General features: G+C 37.9%; 1 protein-coding gene across 3 annotated transcripts in view; it reads left to right on the top strand.

The window, feature by feature from the left end:
• Positions 1-10093: 10093 nt before the first annotated feature.
• ARAP2 (ArfGAP with RhoGAP domain, ankyrin repeat and PH domain 2) overlaps positions 10094-12200 on the top strand; it is a 124960-nt gene continuing 122853 nt past the window's right edge. For 2 of the 3 annotated variants that reach the window (XM_039551181.1, XM_039551183.1), the window contains exon 1: positions 10094-10244. The gene's annotated coding sequence lies outside the window, so the exon portion shown is untranslated. Of the gene's footprint in view, positions 10245-11205; positions 11272-12200 lie in introns of all 3 variants that reach the window. The other variant, XM_039551182.1, reaches the window with a different exon arrangement.

A 12200-nucleotide genomic window follows, 5' to 3' on the forward strand; every position in this document is an offset into this window, starting at 1 on the left:
TATCTGTGCATATTCAAAAGAAGACATTGACTAGTTTAGAAAATACATTTGTCTAAAACATATTCAATAGCAGAAGAGAAATGACTCTGATTATTTAATGGGTAGTTAAACAATGTCAAGCCTTAGAGATAAAAAAGTAATTATATTGGTCTTTTCTGTAAACATGGGCGAAACAAGCAAACAAAGCTTTTGTAAAAATGTGAAGAATTTCATGGTATACATGGTATAAGGGCATGCAATTACAGAGTGGTCTGTATAAGACTTTATTATAGATGCAATTACATTGTCACTGAAACAGTTACCCCACAATCACTGCTATTGGGAGACACTTCATTTTTAAACACAGGATTCTATACCAGATCTCATGACAGCAAATGAGGCAGGAATGGCCACTTAAATTACAGTTGACTCTTGCAGGTTTTTTAATCTTCAGCAGTCATAAAGAGCATGTATACTTAGGCTGTCTGACCATTGTTTTAGCAAAAAAAAAAAAAAAAAAGTCCCACACCCTATGACACCCTATGTTAATTTCAGTCCCAGTGCTGGACTATGAAAACCTGTTTATTATATTTTGCTATCAATTTGCTGTTTCTCCTTAGTTGAAGAATGGTGATAAATTATGTAAATGGAATTTCTTAATCTTTGATGCTGATCCCTGAATAGCCTTGTAATTTAATGCTTGTGTTTATGTACCATATTGACAGGTATTAGACAATGTAACTGCAAAGATTTTGGGGAAAATTGTGTGGTTTTTACTTGACACGAACTCTTGCCCAAAGAGATCCAGTTGGTGCAGTCGTACCTTTCAGGGCTCTGCATGCTCCCATGGGGTTTCATGGTCCAGATCAGCCCCACCTGGTGAGTGCAGGTGATTAGCTATGCCATGCTTTGAAGCTTTCTGAACACTACAGATTGTAAAAGAACATGTTGCTGCAATTAGTAAAATATAATTGGAAGACAGGAAGGGTAAAGAAAGTAGGCAACACAAATTATTCAGACGTATTGCAGTGTATATCCCCTGAAAATATATGACTGCCTATATTAATATATAGTATAGAGTACACTGAAGAAAATATTTTAATATCACATGTGAAAGAGAAAGTCCTTTCAATGCACTATGATAAAGGATTTAGTACAAAGGTTATTTAGTTAGAATAAAATTTATAGAGTAAATGCTGGAGTCACTTTAAGCTTGTATTTTTGTGAAGTTAATTCAGCCTGGATTAGTCACTGAGATGGTTTACTGTGCAGCACACCACTAACAATGAGGATGTTGAGACTTTAGGAATAAGTAGACTTGGTAAATACAGTATTACTCAAGTCTCCAGTAAGTTTAACAGTGAAACTATAGTTTGCTCTTTCAGCCTTTACTGTATCTGAGCAGAGGTAAGAAAAACACAGGTACACAAAGAGACACATAAAAACAGTCCAGGGATATCTGATCAGAAGTAACTCTCTAGGATTTGGCCACTGTGGATCCTCAGCCTCACTGGTAATCCCTGCCTGAAATACATCCTTTGACTGAGAAAGAATTGGGCCCATGGAGGTAGGATGAAGACACAAGCTGACATGTTATCCACTGCCCATGGACATGGGCTAATTGCTGTTACAATAACAGACTCACAAGAAAAGAGACATGGGTGTCCAGCAACCCAACTGTTAAAAGTAGGGTCCTATGCCCAGGTAGGTAATATAATGCAAAAGGAAGAAAATGAATATCATTTGAGACAATATGCAAGAAATAAAAGTGCAAAACCAATTGTGATAAATATTGAATTGTTAGTAGATTTTGTTTCTTTTAGGTCTTGCCGTGTTATTTATTTATTTATTTATTTATTTAATGTGAAAAGACCTATGCACTCATAATCAAAGTTTAGTTATCCACCAAAATTTGATTTTCCAAAGAGTGATCCTACTCTTCAGCAAAGCTACATCAGCAGAAAAAGAACAAATTGGAAAAATTGGCTCTGTGCTTGATTTTGTTTTAAAACAATTCCTATTCCTGGGTTACATTCACATTAAACTATATTCCCTAAGTATTTGAAAAGTCCTTTAAAAAAAGGGCTTTTTCATCCATATTAAATAATAGCCTTCGATGTAGGAAGAACAAAATATCCAATTTAGAAAAGCAGGGATCAAATTATACATTTAAATCAAATTACCCTTTAGCAGATATACATGTTCTTTTCAGAATACCTTAACAGTGTTGCATAGCTGATAACAAAGGAAGTGGACTTTGTTCTGCTAGGAAAAGAGATTAGAGAGTGTGGTGCAGATCCAATAAGTTCTGTCTCTATACTCTGCATATAATGCAAAGCTCAGTATGTGACAAAGAATGTATTTTGGTGTGATCTATTCATATTTGAAAATACATGTAATGGTTTTTCTTCCCATCGCTGGTATTATAAGGCCCAAGTAGAAAAGCAATAATAGTATAAGAAAAACTAAGAGATTGCTACAGAGGCACTGTGCCACAGAATTTACACCATATGTTCATGTAAAGGCTTCATTTAGCACTCTATTACAGTGACCAGTGCTGGAAAAAAGACATAATCCCTATGAAATACGTAATTATGAAGTAACATGGTTAAAAAAAGGTATCTCTCTCTAAGTGCAGTCACAGCACTTGAATTTAAGCAATCTTAGCTACGAATCAAGAGCTCAAGAGCCTCACATTAGGAAAAGCAAAACTCCAGAGCTGAGGAGGGAAGGAAGTCTGAGCCTGTGCTAAACCCCTGTATGGGGGCCATCTTTATACCTATACTCGCTTAAATGTATGGTGAAATTGGCTAAGTTGGCCATTAAAGTCAGCTTAGTTTCTGTGGAGCATTCAGGCACCCACTGTTGAAAAACAAGTTATGTTCTAGGATAGAACTAATACACAGATCATGAGTTCAGGGTGCTAACTGTGGTTTTCTCATTTCTGAGCCTGATCTATGCCTAGTTGCATAGCCACAGCCTTTGGTTATCTTTGTGACCTGTGGGGAAAAAAGAAAAAGCAAGTGATATTCTTTATGTGTTCTCTTTTAGTTTAATTTGTGATAACTATTTGTAAGCAGTTTGAACAATATTCCATGGGAACAAATCATCTATCAAAGAGACTGCAGACTGGGACTTCGAGTTCTTTACTTTGGTGTGCAATGTCCTCATGTTTGGAATGGCAAGAGGAACGTCTAGCCCATCTAATCTGTTCTTTACTACTTGAGCACAGACCTACAAAATACAGTGAGAATGAAAGAGAAGATAAAAATATCAATACATACTCTCAAATCCATATAGTGTATTATCCTATTTACAGTCTTCTACAAGAAAGAATCTTGGAAATCCATCTGAAAATCTACTCTGCCTGAAATCCACATTGACCTGTAAAATGCATAAGTAATAACCTAATTATAACCTTTATGAAAAACTAGTTCTTGAAAGAAAAATGCCTTTTTCATGTGACCAGCAATAGTATTTTGTAGTTATTAAACCTAGAAAAAATGTAGGCTTTTCTACCCAATATTGAAGTAACACTTATTTAATTGCAATCTTAATTATATTTTAGAAAGGGAGAGGCTGTAGAAACATGACATGAAAGTGTTGTTTTCACTTGATAGTATTTCTTTTCATAATGAGAAAGTCCCAGTCCATTATACTGCTGTCCTCAATACTGGAGTTAGACCTTCATTGCTCTTAAGAGATAACTTTAGTACAAAGAAATGTTTGAAGGAAGCATGAAATTCTCTGTAAAGAATAAGGTGAAAAAGATAGAAGGAACTATCTAGATGTAGAATGTTGTGCTATCATCAGTTTCAGTGGACTCTGTAACATAAGCTGAGTATTTGAATGAGATTTCTTAAATGGCTATCTAATGCAAAATAGGCAGAATACTTAATGCCATTCTTTGTTTATCTACAATAACTAAGATTACTGGTAATTTCAGTACCACCTGGTACTACCCAGTTTGCTTGTTTACTTTAAACAGTTAGTATTTTACATTTGAGGCTGTTGCTCAATTTGCTATTTAGAAAAGAGACAGAAAACTAAGGAAACTGTTTGTGAAATGGGGTGTATATAGTAAAACTTCAAAGACTTGATACCTCTCATCTTCTAACTTAACCTAGTAATAATTTCTACAAGAAATTATTCATGGACAGATGGGGTATCTTCACTTTGAGTTTTCTATTAAAGTGTTTTTTGCATTTACAGTCAGCCTCCAGTTTAGCACTTTTTAGAGCATCAGAATGCTGGGAAGTGAGTCAGCTATCATGAGGTGCTTTCTTCGGTTGGGCAGAAAGCAGTGAGGAAAAGAGAAAACAGAAAAGAGAGAACAGGTTGTCCAGAGAAGTTATTTCAGAAAACACTATCCCTGGAAGTGTTCAAGGCCAGTTTGGATGGAGCTCTGAGCAACCTGGTCCAGTGAAATGTGTTCCTGCCCATGGCAAGGGGTTGGGACTAGATGATCTTTGAAGTCCGTCCCAACTCAGTCCATTCTACAATTCTATGATTCTATGATAATATGTTTCATCAGACCTAAATAACAGTATGAAAGTGTACTTAACTATAGACAATTTCAACTGTGAATTTACTATGGAAATTTTTTCCTCTAGAAATAGGTCTGTGATGTCTATTATATTTCATTACTTTCCGTTACAAATTTGCTTAAGCAACAAGTAAAATGAAAGAGAGAAGGAAGTGCTTGAAATGGTGACCCTTAAATCTAATAGCATCTTTAAAGGTGTCAAATGTGGTTTCTGTTGAGTTCGAGTAAGCCAATGCTGTGGAGATAAAATCTTAATGATGTGTGATTCATTACAATTCAATGAACTGTGCAAAAGATAAATATGGGAAAAAATGTAGCACTTTGATGTGCAGGAAATTTCCTCAGAGGGATTTGTTTTCAAATAAGTTAAAGAATGCTCCATTAAGCTTCTCAAAGATGACAGGAAGCTATGTCAAGGTAACTAGATTCCCTAAATGAGAGCAACAGCAAAGAAATAAAAAAACCCTGAACATGCCACATGCTTTGAAGATGCATTTGTATTCAAAATCGACTTGAAAACCTTTAAATATAAATGAGAGACAGAAGTGCTAGAATGAGGTCCCACTTGGAACACAGGTACTCTGGAAAAAAGTATTAAAGCCACTAGATTTAGATTTTCTAGTGACAGATTTCTTGGAGAAACCCTAGTCAGCAACTAGAATGAGATATTGATGCCAGGTATTTTAAATTTTATCTTTTTTTTTTCTTGGTTAGATGCCTTTCATTTGCAGCAAGAGCTTAACTTCCTTGTATTGCTAGAATAAATTGTCTGCTTTCAATTCTAGGCTTGTGAATTCAATAAAGCAGTACTGCAGACAAAATTCTCAGCTTATCTGTAGGTTAAAACATGCACCAATCCTTAGGGAAGTGGGGGATCACCAACCCATAGGGCTGTATCCAGAGCTTTGGGTACAGGCCCAGGACAGGACTTGGAGTGCGTTAGTCCAGGCAAGTACCTGCCAGTATTGTGTGCTTCGGAAAAAAGGCAGCAGATAGAGCTTTCTTAACTTCCTGGAACCTCACGTTGTCCCAAATAATGTATTTTGAATTGCTATCTTTGCAGACTTGTGTTGAAAGTGAAGTTCAAGGTTTCTAATTCACTCATCACCACTACATGAGAGGTGCTAATTAGAGCAAATTTTACAAGTTTGTATTTGTTGGTTTACAAGTAGATTTATGACAATAAAGAGTGTGTCAATCTAATAACTTCTTGAGAGAATTTTGCATGTGCAGTTGAGTGCCATATGCAATATGTAAGTCAAAAAATTCATTCAGACAACTGTCACTGGAATTGGTAAAGGAAAGAAAAACATCAGTACATTGGAAAAGTAACTACTAAAAAGTACTCTGTGGGATCACTTTTACGCATTTGTTTCAAAAGTCATATATCAATATCAAAATAGCTAAAGGGACTACTTCATGAGTCCCTCAGTAGTTTTAACAAAACATAGACTGCATTAAAGTCAAACTTATAGCCATTAAAGGAAGATGGTAAAACTGAATGTCATTGTGTTATCATACCTGTATAAAATTGCTTTAATAGCTTATAAAATGGTAGTCTAAAAATCCACCATATGGTACAGGGAACCATCTTATGACGCTTCCTGGAAATCAAACTGACTATTAATTACATTAAAATATGGGGTATGGGTCAAACTGGCTTACAGGTTTGAGTAAAAATGGAGGTTGGTGTCCAGTATGACATACAAAAGTGACTGACTTGTAATACATTGAACAAGTGGCTGAGAGGAATCCCAAAGACACATAAACCGTTGATAGCAAATGCAAAAACTGAAGTTAACTCTAGTGCTTATTATTAAATGCAGTCCTATCCTTTTTCTGAAGTTTTGTATCATTTTGTCTTACCCTGATTGAAATATGTTACCTCATGACAGAACTCTTATGAAAATTGTAATGCGTTATTTAATTTCCAAGGTTAGTATTCCTGATATTTTATTAACAATAATATCAATGTTACACTATAACAATAATAGTGAGGCTCAAATCATAAAAGGCCTAGATATTTACCTGCTGGTTATTTGAAGTGTAGCTAACATTTCATTTCTTATGATGCTTCATAAGCTCCAAAATCTAAATATTTAACCTTCTCAACACCTTGAGGAGACTGGCAGATTAATTTTATTACCTCTTCTTTGAAGAGGAGTAAATGAGACTGAACCAACTGCAGAAGACCAAGTTCAGAACTTAGACCTTGCTTGGACTGTGTTCAATAAGAATATGTGGGTTGTTTGGTTTTTTTCCAGGAGAAAGTGAAATAATCTCATTAAAAGTCATAACTAAACTCAGGTCTGCTGTACATTTTTAGGTAGCTGACAAATTTCATGTAAATATCAGACCTACTTGTAAGACATCCATAAAGGAGGGAGTAGCAGTTGTTTCCCCGATTTTATCTTATCAATTGGCTGTTTGTGCAGCTGGTTTTGTAGTTCTTAAATAGAATAAATATACAGCAAATAGAACTGATCTATAGTTTAAAAAATATATGTCTAAAAATTACAATATTTGAAATTTGGAAAATGTCTGACTAGTTTGAATCAGTTTCATTAGAAGCTCAATGAACAATGAGAAATGTGGCAAACATCTATTCTTACATATGGCAAACCACACAGTGTGGAAATCTGGGATATATTCATATCCTAAGGATTAGTTCCTGTACAGTTTGATGATATTATTCCATCTTTACTCAAACACAGACTTACAGGGTTATTCTTACTGACTGATGATAAAAAAAACCAGGTCAATATCAATCACTGGAAAACAGGCTTTTTAAAGGGTTTTGTAATGATAAATATGAGCTGGAAGGTATTCTTAGCATGTTTACTATGAATGACCTTATATGGTTAAATGTATTTTAGAATACAAAAGCCCTAATGTCTTTCAGAGAATAGAGCAGAAGTCATGCAGCTCCTATTTATAATTAATTTATTGACTGAAATTTTGTCTTGCTCTACTAAAAAAACCTGCCTACCTAACACTTTTTCATGACAACAACATAGAAACCCAAAGGAAGAAGAAATTATCAGATAACAAAATCTCTGCAGCTTTCAGGCCTATCAGCAGATTTTTCAAAACTCAATCTTATCAACAAGTTATACTTTCCCTTATGTCATATCTGAATTACACCAAAATTAGTAAGATGCAATTTCCTGCTGGATTTTTGTAAGACTTTTTTTTTTACCGTAGTGTTAGAAAGCTGCCATTCCATGCTCATCAGAGAACTATACACTGTAGATAAATTAGAGGCTGAGAGCTTTCTTAAAAGATGATATATTATGCCACTTGATTTCTAACAAAGAGTAAAACACCATATATTAAATTATACTACTTTATTTCTAACAAAGAATAAAACATCCTATGTGTTTGTGCGGTATTGATAATGTAATTTAGACATACACAAAAAGTCAAGAAAAGCCCCTAAACCCCTAAAAGCACAATGTGGCTTAAAATGATCTTGTGTATATTGCAATTTGTCTGGATATAATGCAAACAGAAAAAAGTAAGCACAACTGGCTATGTGTTTAATGCTTATTTCTCCCATTCCTCACCCTCTCCCAAAAAAAACCCACTGAAAAAAAATTATCTCAGCTCTTGTGTTCCTGTATTGTGGTCAAGGAAACTGTGTAAGTACAACTCCTGAGACACAGTGTGTAAGTAAAACTCCTGAGACACAGTGTGTCAGGGTGCACTGTCATGTTGTGCTCTGAGGGAAGATACCACTGCTGCACAAGTATAAATGTGTTGAGGGCAATCTCTTTCAGTGAGCTCCAAGTGAGAGTCTGACACCCTTTTTTAAGGACGAATGCTGAGGGGACCATTATCTACAGTCTCTGCCACTGGTCCAGTGACATGGGCAAATCACATGCGTCCCTGGAAGAGGAAGAAAAGTGGGCTCTATGGAAAGACTTGAGAATTTCTTGACAGAGAAGAGAGAAGAGCTCAAGGGTATTAATCAATGACCATACCCTTAGACTTGCAGGAAAAAGAAATTCTAGCCCACCACAAACTGCTAATTAACAGAATTTTTGCATGGTGAGGTAAGCCTCGCAAAGGAGGCCAGTCTTTTGTTATTTACAGGGCCTGAATCTTTCAAATAGTTTAAGTTACTGTGGTTAAAATTCCTTTTCAAAGTCAGTATTCATTAGCATTCTTACTGTCCTGAAAGGAAGCTAGGCTTAGCTGGAAATGCTAGGCAGATCTGTGATCAGATGACTCTGTGAGTCATTAGGTTACAATTCAGAAAGGCTATGACACAAAAGGGTGTTAGTATACTTACCTCAATCACATCTGTGAACTCACTTGGTTTGGAAACGTATCAGCCCCTTTGCAAATAATTGGGAATGACAATCCCTTGTCTGAGATAGACTCTGAAAAAGCATTAATAAAAAAACAAGCAAGAACACAATGTATTTCTTTAGATATAAAGAAAAAAGGCAAATCCAAAAATTTGCTTGCATTATACAAGTTTAGGAGGTAAAATTAACTGCATTTTTTTGGTACACAGGTATTTTTGTAACTAATACTTAGAACTTGCAGCTAGATTTTCAGAAGTGCTTGGGCACTGGTGGAATTGGTGCTGTAATGCTGAACTGCAAACTTCTAGTCTGGAAGTTTTGACTCTAAGTTGGAGAGTGAAAAAAAGCTGTTTGCATTCAAAATTGTGATCCTGAAACCTCACTTTAGTACCATGGCACTAACAGTTTTTAACAGCCCTGCTACTAGTAAGGCTATTTAGTAAGTCTATTTTTAGTGTGTAGGAAGCAGTCTTAAAAAGAACCCAGGTTTACTTGCTCCTAAATTAGCACTTTAATAACTGGTGTCTTTTTCTCAGTATAGCTTTGCTTCTGTTTTGCTTCTGTAGAGTGAGTGGCAGACCTCAGACTTCAGCTGCAACACTGTAAGCTCTCTGGAACCTCCTTGGATTTAAAGAGAAAATATCGGCACTGACACTTCAAGAAGAAGATGTGTATGTCCACCAGTGGACAACATTAAAGTACTTTCAGTATCATTTCGTAGTAACAAAATGCTAGTTTCATCTGAGTGACTGTTTTTCACCGTCATGGGCGAGCTCCAAGAATACGGGAATTCTTAGAAACTAGTGAAAGCTTAGTAACTTTAGGTTTTTTAAAGCAAGTGATCATAGCTGTATCACTACTGGCAGGCTGTCCTGCTTTCTCGCAGGTGGAGCGCTTGCCCTCAGCGTGGCTCTGCGTGGTGACAGAGGTGGCACCGGGACGCCCTTTGCCCACTGGCCTGGCAGCCTGGCGGGTTGGGGGGGGGACTCGCCGCCTGCCCAGCCCGGGCTGGGGAACACGGGACGCGTGAGAAGCGATGCGCTGGGGTACAGAGCACTCCGGAGCCGAAGCTTGCCTACGGGCTTCCCAGTGACTCCTCAGGAACTATGTGGCCCGGCCAGAACGCCCTGAGCCGCGGCGCGGAGGGCGACGGGCGCTCCCGGCGCGCCCAGGTGCGGCCGCCTCCTGCAGCGGGGAGGGAGCTCCGCGGGCGCGGCCTGCCGGGGAGCAGCGCGGGGGTGGGGTGGGGTGTGCAGCCAGCCAGGCAGGAAGGAAGGAAAGAGAAAGCAAGCTAGAAAGTGAGAGAGCGGGGAGCCGGAGGGAGAACTGAAAACTGAAGCAATCTAAAGCCCCGCGCTTCGTTCCTCTGCCTCCCTGTCCCCGTCACCCGCTGGATTTTGCCAAAGGTAGGGCGGCCTCGGCGGGCGCGGCGTGTGCGGGGTTTCGGGCAGGTTCTGCCCGCCGGCTGCGCCCCGCGCGGGCCGCTCCCGGGCCGGGCCGCTCCCGGGGCGATGCTGCAGCTCCCGGTCCCGCCGGCAGCGAGCCCCGCGCTGCTGCTGCGCGCTGGCGTGAGAGCTGCCGGAGAGTGCACAGTGGTTTGGTACGGGGCTTGCCCCAGATCTCCGACAGATACCGGAGATGGGATCTGACTAGGAATAGCAGGTAGGCAGGTAGAAAATAAGGCGAGTATTGCTCTCTGTTTTCTTTCTAGCTTCAACTGTTTTAACGATTTGTATGTAAATATCATGCTAAAGAACAGTGCTTTAGTATTGTGTATTTATTTACTCTATGAGTTGTTTTTGTGAACTCAGACATGAACAGACCTCATGTTAGATGCCATTATATACCTGGAAATTTTATCAGAAAACTTAAGTCAAAGAAGCTGTAGGATGTCCTGGATCGAGAATACGAAGTGAAGGGTACAGCACCCGAGTGTTGCCACAGCGACTTCCCAAAGTTCCAATTCCACCTTCAGTTTGCTTATTCATGCCATGTAGTTCCTTACTCCAGCGACTCTGCAAGTTGTTCCACTGGAATTTCTTGCAGTTTGAGGTTTGACTCCGAGGTAACGAAGGTTGCTGAACCTTTTTCTAGAAGGCAAGTGTTCTGAAATTAAAAAGAAAAAAAAAAGGGACAAACAGAGAAACATTTTGACAGAGGATGTGATTAAAGCTATTTTGTCATTATCCACTAGGTTGACCTGTGCTTAGTAACTTCCTTGTATTGGTAAAGGCAGCAGTTCTATCGCAATTGTTGCAATCAGTATATATATATTTTTTTTTCCCATGCAGTCGATATGCTGATAGTATAATACAGGTTTTGGAAAAGATCTTTAATCTACAGTGCTTTCTATGTTAATCTTGTCAGTTTGTATGGAGTCAATTACAATGCGAAGATGAAATTCACTACTTGCAGATTTCATTCTGCTCCACGGTAAGGCCTGTTGTACTGTTTTATTTTGGTGTGGTTGTTTTTGGTTTTATGGGTTTTTTTTTTCTGTTTTTTTTTTTTTTTACATATTTATTAGGATCTTATTATCTAGTATGTGGTTGAGCAGAAGTTGGGAGCAAGCCTGAACTTGCTTGTGTTTGTTGAACTGATTGCTCACAGTGTGATTATCTTGCCATGTACATCTAAAGGTTTGACAGTTTCTTCAGGCTTGTATCTGTATTGATATTAAAAAGGGAAAAAAAACCCCTAGTCCTACTTGAGTGTTTTTGTGTTCACCTATAACCTACTGTTCAAACATTTCTTTATTGAAATTTGGATTGCTTGCTTGCTTCAACAAAGATTTGTCTATCTCCCAGTCAATTTTGTCTTCAAGAATTTCAACTTGAAAGTCATAGAATGAAAGAATGTTAAAAGTAGTAGATACATCTCTTCAGAATGCTAGATGCTGGTGCTTACCCTGCATGTGAGGAAGGGTTCTGAGAGTTACAGTTGCCACTTTTCTTTGATGCTATTTAGCTGTCACTTTTAGTCAAAGAAAAGAACTATTAGGCCACTCTTAAGTTTTTTTGCCACTCCTTGTCTAAGTCCCTTCCATAAGATGGGAAAAGGAAGAAATCGACAATCAGTTTGTAAAGAAGTGTGAGAAATATCTTCTATGAAAGAAAGTTGGATGATCCCATAGAAAGCTTGGGATGTACGACACATTACAATTCATGCCCTGCTGAAACTTTTTCGTAGAAGAAAAGCCCAAATGGTTTTCCTTGTATTGCTTTTTCTACATAGTAGTTTAGGTGTTTATCCCTATTTTGATAAAACTGAATGGTCAGGTGTCTTCCAAGAAGTTTAAGTTTTTTTGTTTTTTTGTGTAACCATTATAGCATTTTCCTATTTTTTGTAACCATGTTGGGAAT

This window comes from Corvus cornix, chromosome 4, assembly GCF_000738735.6.
Source record: "Corvus cornix cornix isolate S_Up_H32 chromosome 4, ASM73873v5, whole genome shotgun sequence".
In the NCBI taxonomy this organism is placed as follows: Eukaryota; Metazoa; Chordata; class Aves; order Passeriformes; family Corvidae; genus Corvus; species Corvus cornix.